Source organism: Misgurnus anguillicaudatus, chromosome 4 (assembly GCF_027580225.2).
Source record: "Misgurnus anguillicaudatus chromosome 4, ASM2758022v2, whole genome shotgun sequence".
NCBI classification, from domain to species: Eukaryota; Metazoa; Chordata; class Actinopteri; order Cypriniformes; family Cobitidae; genus Misgurnus; species Misgurnus anguillicaudatus.
The window spans coordinates 17964270-17979709 of record NC_073340.2 but is presented as its reverse complement, the minus strand read 5'-3'; the positions used below and the strand labels follow the sequence as shown (position 1 = coordinate 17979709).

Here is a 15440-nt window from a genome sequence, read left to right as displayed (position 1 = left end):
GCCAGGACACAGACACCGAGCCTAGTGGTCAGATCTCCTATTTAAAGTCCATTAGGAACAGGAGAGGAGAATTGGCTAGGATTATGAAAGCCAGATGTTGCCGTCTGAGAAGGAAAGCTTTTTTGTCTTTAGTGTGTGTGGGTGTCTGGTGCGATAGGGGGGGTTATAGGGTATTGAATGTGTGGGTTGGAGACTTTTCGAGAATTCTTGCCTACTGGTATGTAAAATGTATGTAACCCAAAACCTAAAGACCAAGCATCTTTATGGCCATTCAGTCTAATGAACTTGTAATTGGAATAAACAGATAAAAGTTTCCATTTTGCAAGTGCAGGAGAAGCCGGTCATATTCCTGACTCCACCTGCTTCCTCCATGCTTTCCTGAAGAGCTAATTAACTTCCTGTTGGGAACATGCCCTTTCTGGGCACACGGCTCCTTGGAGCTGCGGGTGCAGTGAAACTGGGGTGGAGGTGTAGCCAAAAGAATTTGTTTGGACTACGTCTTTGCTTCCGTGAATTCTGCCGTGTCAGGAAGTGTGACTCGCCCCAAACAATAGGCAATTGTAAGGCTGGACCTGAGTTAGCAGGAAACTCAACACACACTCATTTACACACAAACACACACATCTATCAAAGGGATATAGTGGGTTAAAACATTAGTGTAAAGTCAAAGCAGTTGTCTCAAAATTGTATTTTAACTTAGCAGTGTCTAGATATGAAGAACCTGCATCCCATGAAAAGAGCCAAAACTTTTCTCTAATCCTCAATCCCTTGGCTGGTTGTGATAACACATAGGAGGACAGCTTACATAACTATGTGCATGCGTACGTAGTTTACTCTGTTTTTAGGGTATGTCTAAGGTCAAGGGTGTGTGTCCAGAGCTGTGAGGAATGTTGTAGTCTGACCTCTGAACCCTCTGTGTATTTGTGTATCCACGTCTTGCTTGTGTCCACTTGTGTATGCAAACACACACGCACACGCACACACACACACACACACACACGCACACACACACACACACACACACACACACACACACACACACACACACACACACACACACACACACACACACACACACACACACACACACACACACACACACATAAAAGGAAGACCAACATTATTCTTTTGGCCTTCTGAAGAAGACAAAGTCAAATAAAAACATCTCAACTTTCTTAAACAAAAAGATGAACCCTCCTATTCACATGTAGTGTAATTCAATCACTTAAGTTTCTTTGAATTGCAAATAAATGTTTGTGTCTGTCTGAATAAACTCGAGGTGGTTTGTTTTTCTTGGATTCTTCTGTCTGCATTTGAAGTCTGTGCACATATCTCGATGTAATTACCCCTGTGGTGTAGTAAGGGTGGGATTTTAATAGTAGAGGGTTTCAGAGAGGGCATAAAGCCCAGAAGCAGCCTGGCACTCGCTGACATGTCATTTGTGTTTTTATACAGCGGGGACATGTGATATCACATTTAAAGTGGTAGATAGTGTGGTCTGAACAAGTAAAAATATTCAGTCTCAACAGAGCAAATTTTCCAGCAAGATAAAAAAACGACATTTTATTTTGCTTTGAAGGTCACTTTATATGAGAAATTCACATGTTGTTTGAAAAAATTGTGTGAAACCTTTACACAACCACCCTCTAATGGCAAATATCTGCCCACTCTTTTTTAAATACCTGTAAAACCTCAACAGTCTCATGGGACAAGCTCGGCATTTTATGAGCAAACTGACATCACTTTGCGCAGGCCCCACCCATAATTGTCAAAGACCACAGTTAGATTGTAATTTCTATATAAATCTTTTTTAGATAATTCATTACCATACATTCATTATAACCATGAGGTAAGGTGATGTCTTGTGAACAGTGTATATATATATATAAACGGGGAGTGAAGCAGCAGCTCATTTGCATTTAAAGGGATACTCCATCGTTTTGTCATATTATACTATGTTATTACCTTAACTAAGAAGAGTTGATACATACCTCTATCATCTTAGTGCGTACACTTTAACACTGTGGACACGCTGCGACGCTTTGGTAGCACTTAGCTTAGCCCAGTTCATTCAATGGTACCAAACAGAGATGAAGTTACCAAACACATCAACATTTTCCCTATTTAAAACAAGTAGTTATATGACCAAGTATGGTGGCACAAAATAAAACGTGGCGCTCTTCTAAGCGGGTTAAAAAGGGTAACTATAATGTATGGCGGAATAGCACTTTTGGGTGATACTTCGACTCGGCGCAGTAAAAAGTCATGCCTGAAAAATCCGCTCCCTATCTCCCTCTCATTACTGTAAGTGCTATCAAAGTGTTGCCATAGCGATTAAGTGCACGCACTAAGATAATAGAGTTATGTATCAACTCTTCTTAGTTAAAGGAACAGTATGTAAGAAATTTATATCAATTAATCATAAAATGGCCCTGATATTTCACTAGACATTAAGAAATCATTTTCATTTCAAATACTTAATTCACTCACAACATTGATCTGGCCAGGATATTGTTGAGTTGCAGCCCTCAGCTGATGTTAATGTTGTCATGTAGTGTACTGGCCACCAGTTGTGTGATTGCAGTACCAGTTTTAGCCACAAGTTTTGTGATTGCAATATCAGTTTTGGCCACAATCCAACATACTGTTCCTTTAAGGTAATAACATAGTATAATGTGACAAAACGATGGAGTATCCCTTTAAAGAGACATACAAAAACAGCATTTTTCCCTGCACACCCAATAATGGGCACTTTCAACATGATATAATGAAAGATCTATAGAGTATTTGGATCTGAAAGTTCACAGGCACATTGTGGGGACACATTAGATTATCTCTTGAAAAATTGCCATATGCGTTGAACATTTTAAAATCAAGAAGTGTAGATGCAACACCCTCCCAAGCCTTCAGAATGAGCAGTGCGGGCACCAAATGGCAATTAAATCATTGCATTAACCAATCAGATTTCGAGTTTGTGTCATCAGCGCCTTCTAGCTGGCTTTTAATGACATCAGCATTTTCACGTAAATTGATTGGATTGACCCCCAGCAGTTTCAAACAAACCGGAAAAATTCCCGCGAACGTTCTCCATCTTCACGGAGAGTCACAGAACAATGTACCGGCTATAAACAGAACTGACCGTAATGTATGCCATGACTGATTTTGAAGGCAAAAAAAACCTTTGAAATCCTTGATTTCCTTCAGCATAAAAATCTGGGTGAGAGAATGTGACAGCTGTACGCGTTGACATGTTTGGCGGTGACTATTCCGGTCATCTGCTTCGACATTCTCAAGCCTAACAAATTAAAACGTATGCCAGAAATACTACTGGACAGTCTCGACTTTCAGCATTAGCCTCTATGGCGAAAAAGACTTCTTGTTGTACAAAAGAGTGATTGAACTCTTTTTGAGGAAAAAAAGGAGAATGGATTTCGTTAACAAAAAATAATCCACAGGCTAATTTGGCTCATTTTATTTAGTAAGTCAAGTATTGTCAATTTTGTGAATATCATAACCTTTGACTTATTGCATTATCTTTGACTGTCAACAAAATATTTTGTTATACTTTTGATTTTTCAAAACACTTGTTAAGCTTTCTTAAGAACCATTAATGTGATTTCTTTAGCAAAAACAAAGAGTTTGACTTCATTTCAAATACCTTTAATGGGTTTCTGTATAATATTCGCTGAGTCTCATTTTGTAGTGTCTTTTTTTAATAAAGTAAAATTAGAGGTGTAAAATACAGTCATTTCTATTTTACTATGCAATTAAAGGCGGAGTCCACGATGTTTGAAAAACGCTTTGAATAAGGAGACGGGCCGACTACCAAAACACACTTATAGCCAATCAAATCAAATCAAATGCCGGGTTGCGTATGTGTGGGGCGGGTCTATCAATAGAAGGTCCAGATTCTATTGGGGTAGGGGCGTGTTTGTTTAGGTGATTTCAAATATCAACATTTGCTTTCAAACATCATGGACTCCGCCTTTAAACTGTTGATGTGTTTCTATTGCTGTGACGTCATTATGATGGTATTACGAGATGGATTAATTTAGATAGGACACCACTAAAGGCCTATGTGTGAAATGTACGGACCGCCACTGCTGTTACTGAAATGCCTTATTTTAACAAATGTCACTTTAGTCATTTCATTGATATTTACCAAATTTGAGTTTTGAAATTGTCTTTCACTGCAAAACCCTCTAAGTGCATGCAGGTTTTCTTAAAAAAATCCAATTCTTTGGACAAGACAGTTAGCAAAATCGCTAATGATGCAACTACAAACATAGCAAAAAGATTATTCAGCAATATAGAATTTATCAGAATGTAAAAATGAAGAAACTGAACCACACATTAGAAGGCACTGTGATGCATGTGTCTGCCACATTCGGGGTTGTATTCAGGTCCAAGTACTTACAAGGAACCCAAGTTTGTGATCCACGGTTGGTTCATATTTGTCTTTCATGCAATTAGAGGACTTTGCTGAAAAATCAACGTGGCATTTAGTGGGTTCTGCAAACAAGCCGGTATATCTGAATGGCAGAGGTATTTGATGAACATATAATATGTGGCGAGAACATTCGGTCAATATCATTATCTAATTTTTGAGGGAGATGGCATTTAGTGGCTTTTGCATCTAAGCTTATAAATGCTTTGGCAAATAATTGAGAATCACAATAAAAATAATGGAAATTAAAATAAACACATAAACATGAAAGGTCTGGATGCATTTATTTATTTATGTGGAAAAAAATACTTTTTTGGGGGCAAAATGTGACTTCGCCCACAAATTTTAGATTCTGTCTCATTAACACCGTATCATTATTTTAATCTGCATCCTTCAGCTGAAATCCAGAAAAGCAACAAGTCAAAGACAGGAATGGAGTATATGGTTGTTATGTGGTTACCAGGGCAATGAAGCCCTTGGAGGACCAGTCTGGAGTCTGTGGCTGCTGGACTGCTGTATGTAAAGGGCTGTCGCTCTATGGCTCAACGCCCAGCCACCACTCCGGAAAAATTCCTTGGTAAGGGTCAGCAGCCAGAGACGGTTGAAGCCATATACAGCCATTTTACTGACTGCTTGTAAAAGTTATTTCACCGAATGCTTTTTTGCTGAAGAATCCATTTTAACTAATTTGAGAATTTACAAGGATTGCACATTCATGTGGTTCCACATTTTAAATAAAACACGCTGTTTCTTGCTGACAACCATTACAGTAAAACAATATGTGAGGTTGTGATAAATGCAGAAGAAAAACAGTTTGTGAAAACAGCCTCTGGATATGAAGCTATGCTGGGAATGATGTGATTCACGCAACTTTATTGCTTACTAAAACACTCGCGTTTACAATTATGTCATATCCCGCTAGCAAATTAAACAGTAACTGTTCTGTTAATTTCCCACAGCCAAAAACTGCCAAAGAAACCAATGTGATTTTTAACAAGAATGGTTTGTTCTCACATATCTTGACAAATGTTCGACTTGAGGTTAACCACAGTTCAAACAGTCATATTTGACATCAAGTGAATTCCCAACCCAGGAGTTAGTACGTTCTATCATCTTGTATTTAAAACACATTAAAATTTACTTTACTCAACCTTAACATAAGTTTGCTTTAACTAGTAGTTAACTTTTACAATTTCATTTTTTTTTCAATAAATTTACCTTGTAATGCATGTAAAGTAGGTTCTGCACTGAAAAAAACAACTTGTAAAATTTACTTTAAAAAAATCCTCATAACAATTTGCACAAACTTTTTTAAGTAAAATGTAAACATAGTTCTAGATACTCATAGTGTTATAAATGGCATTATAAAACAAAATTCATGACTGATTTTAAGTCAGTCATTAAATAAAATTGATTCTCCACAGAAATGCACACAAAACTGTGTATTTGATATAAATTGTCAGGACTGTGGAGAGAAATACCATAAAATGTTTTGAACACACTGTAAAAAAGAATACGCTGCATTTACTAAAAAATATAGTGCATCATTTTTGCGTCCCTCTTTGTAAGCAAGTTTCACATGGATATTTAAGCAATTTTAGCTACAATTTTTTAGTTTGCAATGCTTAAATTTATTGGTTGGTATGACATGGAATTTAAAGCAATTGTAGCTAAAAAATTTAGTCTGTAGAGCTTAAATATATTGGTTGGTGAGACAAAATATTTTAAGGCATTTTACCACTGTATTTTAAGTTATGTCTACCATTAAAGTCTTGTTTATACCATTACAACTTATCATTTACATCTAATTTATAATACATTAACTATAAGAAGACACAGGACAAAAAAATAAAAGTTTTTTTATTTGTAGAACTTTTTTAAATACAACATCTATTGTTTTGAACATTTTTGATTAAGTTAAAAAAATCATAGAAACAAGGCTGTAAAAAATAAAACACTGGATTTACTTAAAAATCTGGTGAATTATTTTTGCATCCCTTTTTTAAAGGAAGTTTTACATTAAATTCTAAGCAATTGCATAAATTGCTTAACATTCCATGTGAAACTTCATTTAAAAAGTGGATGCAAACAACATCCACTAAAAAGGCTGGATTAACTTAAAAATATAGTGCATAATATGTTGCTACAAGGCATAAAAATTCATAAAAAATTAAACAAGACATTTCATAACAATAACATGAATCAGCATGTAATGTCTATTGTTGTATGCCGTATGTTGCTAACAGGGCAAGACATTCATTTGAAAATAAGTAAACAACAAGTAAATGTTGTAACAATAACATTAATTAACATGCTACTAAATTTGTGTTGTACACGTGTGTCTGAGTGTGGTGTATGAATGTGTTTAGAAAATTAACTCAACACTCAGTTTATTATTTAATGTTAAAATCTTCTGAGACAGTTTTGCACTGTCTAAGTGCAGCAGTATTTTTTAAAGAATTTAAAAGTGTACCCAAGTCTTAAGATCAAGACAATATATTCAGCCAAACAAGGAAATGCACGCTTTGGTGAGACTGGACAATCCTCACAGAACCTGAACACCATTCCAGAACTATTTCAGCCTCAAATGGAGTGTCATCTGGTGCGCCCCCTCTGGTGAAAAATTAAAGAGATTAAAGTTACATAAAAATTAAATCTGATTTATAAGATACACATATAACATTGGGGTTGCACTAAAAGCCTGAAATGAATGCTGCTTATTTATTTTATTGCTTTTCTAAACATGCAGTAAATATGGTTTTTGATTAGCTGCATAGTTATTTTGAAGGAGAGCATTGCAACCTCAATGTTGCCACTGTCTCACCATAACAACCATAGTTTAACCATGATACGGTAATCAATCCTGTAAAAAAACAATACTTTCTCTTTCCTATTTTATTTATTATAATAGTTACCATCTATTTCAAACACAAGAAATCTGCATTAAACGTCATTTTATAAAAGAAATATGTACTTTTTTCACGTAATGTGCGGAAGCCTTCCCACATCTAGTTTAATTTGCTGTTCTCATAGCGGATAAATAAGGACAAAGATTCCTGTTAGAGAATCAGTCAATGGAGAAGTACTTCCTCAAACTTCTAACTTATTTATTATAATTAAGCAGCCAAGCAATGATAGCCATATACATTGGTAGTATTATGGAGAGTAATGATGAATTACGTTGTGGTCTGTAAAATAAACAAATAAATGAATAAATCTGTATACATTCACTTCAGTAGTTAAGTTTCAGTTATGTGATTAAAACAGCCATGTAAACATTACACCTAACTATTAGTTTAGTTAAGTAAATGAACAGTATATAACATTAACTCAAATAGTTATTAAATATACATTAATATTAAATATACATAAATAAATGTGCGAAGCACATGCTTGCACGTGAGCATCAACGTGTGCAATGCTAACATGGCTAATATACATATCAGATTACTGCGATCGCGTCGCGATCGTCATTTGCATATATAAACACTGGCATAACATCAAACATTCACAATAGCAGGCAGAAGGTGCTAAAGACGTAACAATATGCGTGATTACTCACATATTTGACATGAACGATATCAGAGAGCTCAGCTGTCTGTCACAGCTCTCAGGTCAGTGGCAACTGTTTAATGGTCCGTCGGAAACAAACTATAAAGGCAACAAAGTTCCCTTCCATGAACGGACTTTATGACACGTTACATTTAAATGTAGAATGTAATTTTACTTACCTTAATTCCTGAAGAGGTCTTAACAGTAACGCCACAGTTTAAAATGGCTGCTGCGCAGGCTCCCGATCTGCGTCACGTGACTCTTGACTTTGCTCAAAATTGCTTATAGTGTTAACAATTTTTATAAGTAAACCAAAAGCTCAGTATATTTAGTAATGATTATAGCCATAATTCAAGTAATGTGCAAAACTTAAATTAATGAGCAAAATCTTTACATTTATTTTAGCTATATTTGCTAAGGACAGGAATCAATTTTACTTAAATTTATTAGTAAAATCTGCATGTATTTTTAAGCTATATTTGCTGAGAATTAAAATCATTTTACAGTGTTAAAACGAATTAGCTCGATTTACTAAAAAATATAGTGCATCATTTTTGCGTCCCTCTTTTTAAGCAAGTTTAACATTTAATTTTAAGCAATTGCTTAATTTTTTTTTTAGCCTAAACTGCTTAAAATTCCATGTAAAGCTTACTTTAAAAATTGCAAATGCTTAAACTGCTTAAAATTCCATGTAAAACTTACTTTAAAAAGTGGGTGCAAAGATTGTGCACTATATATTATTATTTTTTAGTAAATCCAGCGTATTAGTTTTTTCAGTGCAGAGTTCATGTAAGAAAACACTGATTGCCTGAACGGTGACTTCACAAAATTATAATTTACAACAAAACAACATCAATAATATAAGAGCTTAAACCTTCATGACATTTTATTAACAAATATGTAAGTTACAGTTCTTATCAGTTCTTATTTTGTGAAAAAATCCAAATATTCAGGCACAAAGGATTGTGGGTATTCCTTACAACATGTGCAAATAAATTTAAGTTCATTTTACTTGAATGTTTTAGTTTAATGGATTTTATATGGTTCAGTTAAAGGAACTCAGATTTTTGACTTGAACACGCTAAAGTTTTTGATTAAAATGTACTTAATTATTTTAGGACCAGGGGTTAAATTGGGATTTGTTATGTGGGGGGGCTCTGCGGGGAGGGGTACTTCAAGGGGTAACATGTTTAATACTGATGATAGCAAAGTCACTGGTGTGTTTCAATGACATTCTGGACCTCTGATAGGATTTGATAAGTTTCAGCTTTAAAGCTGTGCCAGAGGTTGACCCCAAATATTTTATAACGAGCGTCTGAATTTTAAATGATGCAAATCTATGAGTCTGACACCCTATATGCATTTGTTGCACATGTCATTATGCACAATTGATCAAACTTTAAATGAAGTTAAAAGAATCAACCTCCTTGAATAATTCTAGGCATAAGATAGGCTAAAAAGACTCAAATAAAAAGAAAAGGTACAACACACAGTACTGTATCATCAAAATGTCTTATAAATTAGCCATAGAGATTCCCTATGCTGGTCAGCAGCTAAAACAATCATACAGTTAGGTTTGATTTGTGTAATCAAAATACATTATTTTATTAAATTAAACAATGGGTTATATCCAGTGTTATCCAGTTAAAATACTGTAATTAGATGAGTGACATACATACTTTAATCCTTTACACGTTTCTAGTCTTATGAAGTTTTCTCGACGTGGGCACCATTCTTACCTCTCTCTCTCTGTCTCTCTTTCTCTCTCTCTCTCTCTGTTTCTCTCTCTCTCGTCAAATGATCCTGTGTGAGAAAGCGTTCTTGAAGTTCTGAGTTTTTTCGCTTAAGTTGCATAACTTGCGCGAAGACTTTTTAAGGGAAAAGCGCGTGTTTTCGCGGCAATTGCGGCGCCCAATTCGCGTCATTGTCATCGCCCCTTGCAAGGACGCGCCTGGTTGCGTCTTTGCATTGACTTTGTATGTAATCTGCTCGCGCAAATCGTTGAACTTGCGTTGGTGAGTATGCCCCATAATGAATGAAAACGCATTATTCCCTTCGCGTCAGTGCACGCGCATCAGCGCAGCGAGTACACACGCACAAGCGCAGCGGGTACACTGGCAAGAGCAGAGCGCGACCTTCAGCCTATGTGACGGAGCTTAGCCCCGGACGGCCCCGGCCCAATTTAAACCCTGTTTAGGACAATGTGCAGTATAAAAAAAACATGTAATATGATTTACTATTCCCACACAGTTCATTTTGTACATGAATTAATTGTGTATTTATCAAAATTTTACTTAGGAAAATCTAGTTCTCAATAAATGTTAATATTACTATGTAGAAATTATGAGGGTTAATATATTTTACTACACCAAAAAGTGTAGCTTGTTTGCTGTGTGGTTTATTAAAGGTATAGTTCACCCAAAATTAAATCAAAATTAAATTCACACTTCATTCGTGCATGAAAGCAGCGCGTGAAATTCTAGTCATCGAGACATTCACGCGGCAATTCGCGTCATGTGAGGGGCTTCTGCGACTCCGCTCACTTCCTGTAATCACATCACTACTAGAGCAAGCTCCTGGATACTGCGGCGCCTTTTTTCGCCAAAGTTCAAATTTTCAACTCGCGCGTTTGCCACGGAAACTCTCAATTCGCGCCATTCGCGCAAACTAGACGTGCAAATGAGGTGGAACTGCGTGTACCGCGCCGTACTAAACGCCTCATTTGCACCGCGAGACCTCCAGATGCATGTCAACGCTTCTTTACATTGACTTAGCACAGGCCCGGCTGCCGGATGAAATGACTGAGGGGGCATGTGAAATTTTTGAGGGGGCTTAACTTTATACCATCAATGATACACTGAGATCTCGCTTTGGAAAGACATACTTTTAAATGCAGCGATCCATAAAACACTCCATATGCAACTGCACAGCACAGGTAACCAGAAACTCACTAATGATGATAGATCATGAGATATTATTTGATAGACTAGTAAGTGTGGATTAAGGATGTTTAAAATCTCTAGCCTGGTGCTGGGTGGTCAGGAAATGAATGGATTAAATCAGCAGATTTGCAAAGGTTTATTTATCTCCACATATAAATTAAAATTAGCAGGGTGCAGTATACCACATTATATATTTCCTATGTGATTTCCATATTATAGAGAAGAGTAGGCTTTTCAACGGCAATAAACGTCTGCAACAAATATCTTAACATTATTTCTCAAAACTTTGACAAAAGTTATTTTCAAAGGAACTGTATTCTTACAGTTATTCAAAGATGCACACATTATTCCGCATATGATTTGAATAGACTAGGGTATTTATATAACGGCAACAGACGTCTCATATGGCAATACATTTCCACATATAACTTAACATAGCAGCATAATGAAATTAAAAAACAGAGAAGGAAGCAGGATTGACATGCAAATTGTATTATTATTACCGGAATAACAGCAATATTACTGAAATAAACTCTGAGGCAGGCTTAATGCGCCAAACACGCTGTTAACCGCAAGTTTAAATAAGCAATAAAAGTGGATAAAACATTATTATCTCTTAAAACTTTATATGACAAAATGATATTTAAAGCAAACGTATTCTTACAGTTATTCAAAGATGCACAAATTATTCCATATATTATTTCTTGTTTAAGAGCACGTTCATCTCTGGCCTCACTTGCTCTGTTATGTAATAGCTGATTGACAGATGCGCATCTCCGTCTTTCAAACGGGTATCATTAAAACCTTTATAACAATAGAGTAAACTTTATAGTTGCTTCCACTGTGTTTGTCTGATATGAATAACACACGTCTGCAAATTATTATTATTTGAAAATAATATTTATTTATTATTTGCAAATTATCCTATTTGAATAGATTTTTATTGCTGCTTCCACAAACATCAGGGTGTATTTTACAAACTAAATGTAGGCTTTTGTTTTACCAGTGCTAATGTGTACTTAAATGTCTGAAATCTAATATAAACATTATGAGGTTGAAAACACTGCATTGATATATGACAGCGCTCGCGCTGAGCTCGTCCGTCTGACTCAGCGCCAACCAACGCGAAAGACGTTTGAATCTGGCAGTAATGTCACATCACTTAACATTATAAATCCCATATGGGGATAAGTTTAAATTATTACTTAACTCAAAAGGTTGAAGATTTTATTTGTAACCATGAATACAAAAATGAAACAGAGGGGGCACAAATCAGATCTGAGGGTGCAATGCCCCCTTTTGCCCCCTCGTGGCGCCGGGCCTGACTTAGCATTGAAATTACTCGCGATTGACGCCTCTACCGCGGCTGTCTGAACGCAGCATTATGTTGTTAAAAACATGTAGAAATTTCTTTGTTCTGATGAACACAAAGTAAGATATTTGGAGGAATGTAAACAAACCGTATTCACATCCATAGTATTCTTTTTCCTACTATGGAAGTGAATGGGGCTCATGATCAGTTTGGTTACAAACATTCCTCAAAATATCTTTGTGTTCTTCACAACAAAGAAATTTATACAGGTTTGTAACAACATGAGAGTGAGAGAATAATGACAGAGTTTCGTTTTTGGGTGAACTACCCCTTTAAGAACTACCTGACTGATATTTCCTTTATGCTGATGTAGGAAATGTATTTGTTCCTGTATAAATTCACATTCTCAGGCATGCCCCTGTTTTCTTATTAAGTCTGAAACTACATTTGTGTTATAATTGTGTAGGCAAAACATTTTAAGCTTGTTAAAATGCTAAGATTTTTAGGAGAACGTTATTTTTTTTTTCAGAAAACTACTACATCCTTACAAATGGCAGCCTTTCTAAAAATGGATAAGTCATGTTGATTGTAGGACTGAATGTGGCATTCTTGTGTGGTCCAGTTAATGGTGGTCTGTGAAAGTAGGGAGCTGTACCTTCTGTGTAAGCAGCTGCACCTGAGGTGGGGAGTCTGGGGAACAGGCAGCTGGACTTGGGGTAGTGGGGGAATAGGGCAAACAAATTAAGTTTAAAGCACAATATGTAGGATTTCACCACTATATGTCGCACTTTCAAAACAATAACTAAGGCGAAGCTCAATGACATCATGTAGGAGAGTGGAACGATGTAAGATGTTGTTTTCACCATCCAGAGATGGATGGATTTCGCTTATCATGTTCACGCATGAAGTAATGCTTTTTACCTGTACGTTTGATCACATTATTTTATGTCATCATAATGAATTAGCTGCAAGGCACAACCTTATTTGGAATAATGTATACAACTGCATGAAACATCACAGTGCAAGTGCTTTTAGTAAATTTTTTAATTACAAAAATCACACATATTGTGGCTTTAAAACTTTACTGAGAAGAGTTATAGCAAAAAGTAAGACAATAACTGTGGATCATTTAAAGAGCCCCTATTGCTAAAAAAACATAATTTTGTGTATTTGGTGTAATGCAACGTGTTTATGGTTAAAAAAAATTCACATACCATACATTATTGTTGCTCCTCTATGTCCCACCTTTCTGAAATGCGTTGTGCACAGTATGCTATGATTTGCTAGCCTGACGTTGTCATACTCAATTCTAGTCAGAATTTGAGTCTGATACCGCTCCATTGAGCTATAATTATGAGGCGTGTCTCAACCGAAAAATGCCTCTGCACTCAATTGGATAGACCTACGACCAATCAGAGCAACGAAGTGTGTGACGTACGTTACGTCTTTTACAACCTGACCGAACTGCTAGTTATTTCGCAACAATGACACTAACATTGTGATTATACTGAGTTAGCGAATGTACATCAACACCTATTATGTTTACAACATTTCGTTTATATCACAACATGAAGTATTTACTAAGTCATAGAGTAAGACTATCTCTTACCATTTGTACGTTAGGTGAACTTCATCCACGACGATACCCATTACGTTTGCTTGAAAATATTGGAGCCTAGCATGTCCCTCCACTTATTCAGCAACCACGATTCCGGGCTTCCGAAAAGAAGCTGGCAACGACCGCTAATTATATCCATCTCGTCGTGCACGCTGAGCTGCATCGCCGTGATAACGTTAGCCATTTCAGTTGCGACCAACTTTTGCCGAATAGGAAGGACGACAAAAACATCAACAAATGCCCTGCTCGCGTTTCTCTGTTCCTCCTTTAAAATCAATGCTCTGTCGATATCTTTTAGTACAGACTCAATGTCAGAATCCGCACATCTGAACTCTACAGCAGCAGCCATTCAACACACTCGCTCTTTGGTGACGGGCTTCATTACGTTACTGTTGATTATCTGTCCATCATCGTATAAAGCCCGCCCTGACAATTTGATTGGTTCGACCAGCATTTGTCCAAGCATAGTAGCTCCTCAACGGAGAAACGCCAGACCGATCTTCCCGTTTTCACATTCTTGTGGGCGGGGCTAAGATCGGCTGGCACCCAGGCTAATGATTTGCCAGCTATACAGTTCGTTGTCATTGGCCGAATACCTCAAGCACGTGACGGAAATGTGATGCTCTTTACAATATTTGAAAGAACAGCTCCCAACAGGAGATAATATTGTCTTTACTACCTTATCAATACGAGCCTGAATCTCATCCAGAAAATGCAGATGACCAAGCTGATCGATCAACTTTGCCAGTGCGACTTGCGCAGATTCTAACAGATTGGTAAAGTAAGGATATTAAGGAGGACATATCATGAAAATCTGACTTTTTTCCATGTTTTAGTGCTATAATTTCCCTAGTGCTTCTATCAACCTAGAAAATGTGAAAAAGATCAACCAAGTAATTTCGTTTTGGTAAACAATTCTCTGCAAACGTGAAAAAATAGGTCATTGAAATTTGGCTCCCCTTGTGACGTCAGAAGGGGATAATACCGCCCCTTATTTTGCACTATGAAACTATAGGCGACTTTATTCTGAAGCAGGCGAAATTATGATAATGTGTCAACATGCTGAGGAAGTAAATTGTTGCCTACAATCCTTGCATTCATTGTATTGAAAAAAGATTTCAGTTGGAGATGATAACTTGTCATGATAGACTTTGGGATTTGTATAGACTTTATAGACTTTGCATATGATTAACATGTACTACCACACACTTGCAAACCAAAAGAAATGTAAAATCATGAAAAGAAAAATAGGGGATCTTTAAAAATTAAGATAAAAAAGCAACAGAGACAAGCATACACAAGAAATAGGTTTCAGAGCAAACAGGATGATCTATTATTCCTATGTGCAGGCTCCCTCTTATGGCCAAAACGTCAATCACACCGACTATAATTGACTTTCTAAAAGACGCTTAAAGTAATTCAAAATACTGGTGAATTATAACGCTTTCATCAAGACTAAACTAATAAATCATTGTTTTTTTTTTTTGGACAGGAAATTCATACAGTCATATAAAAAACATTTTAATGCAAGAAATAACTGTATTTGTATTAGAAACAATGAGAAAAGAA

The 15440-nt window shown here is 36.3% G+C and overlaps 1 protein-coding gene and 1 long non-coding RNA gene across 3 annotated transcripts in view; both read right to left on the bottom strand.

Moving 5' to 3' along the window:
* Window positions 1-15440, bottom strand: part of zc3h7bb (zinc finger CCCH-type containing 7Bb) — a 497977-nt gene that overhangs the window by 73326 nt on the left and 409211 nt on the right. The window lies entirely within an intron of this gene.
* LOC141363638 (uncharacterized) lies at window positions 6574-8488 on the bottom strand. Of its 2 annotated transcripts, none has more exons than XR_012369118.1 (2): window positions 8179-8488; window positions 6574-7060 (listed from the first exon to the last, which is right to left on the bottom strand). It is a non-coding gene; the product is annotated as an uncharacterized lncRNA (long non-coding RNA). The 2 variants fall into 2 exon arrangements; XR_012369117.1 differs by lacking the exon at window positions 8179-8488 and adding an exon at window positions 8010-8168.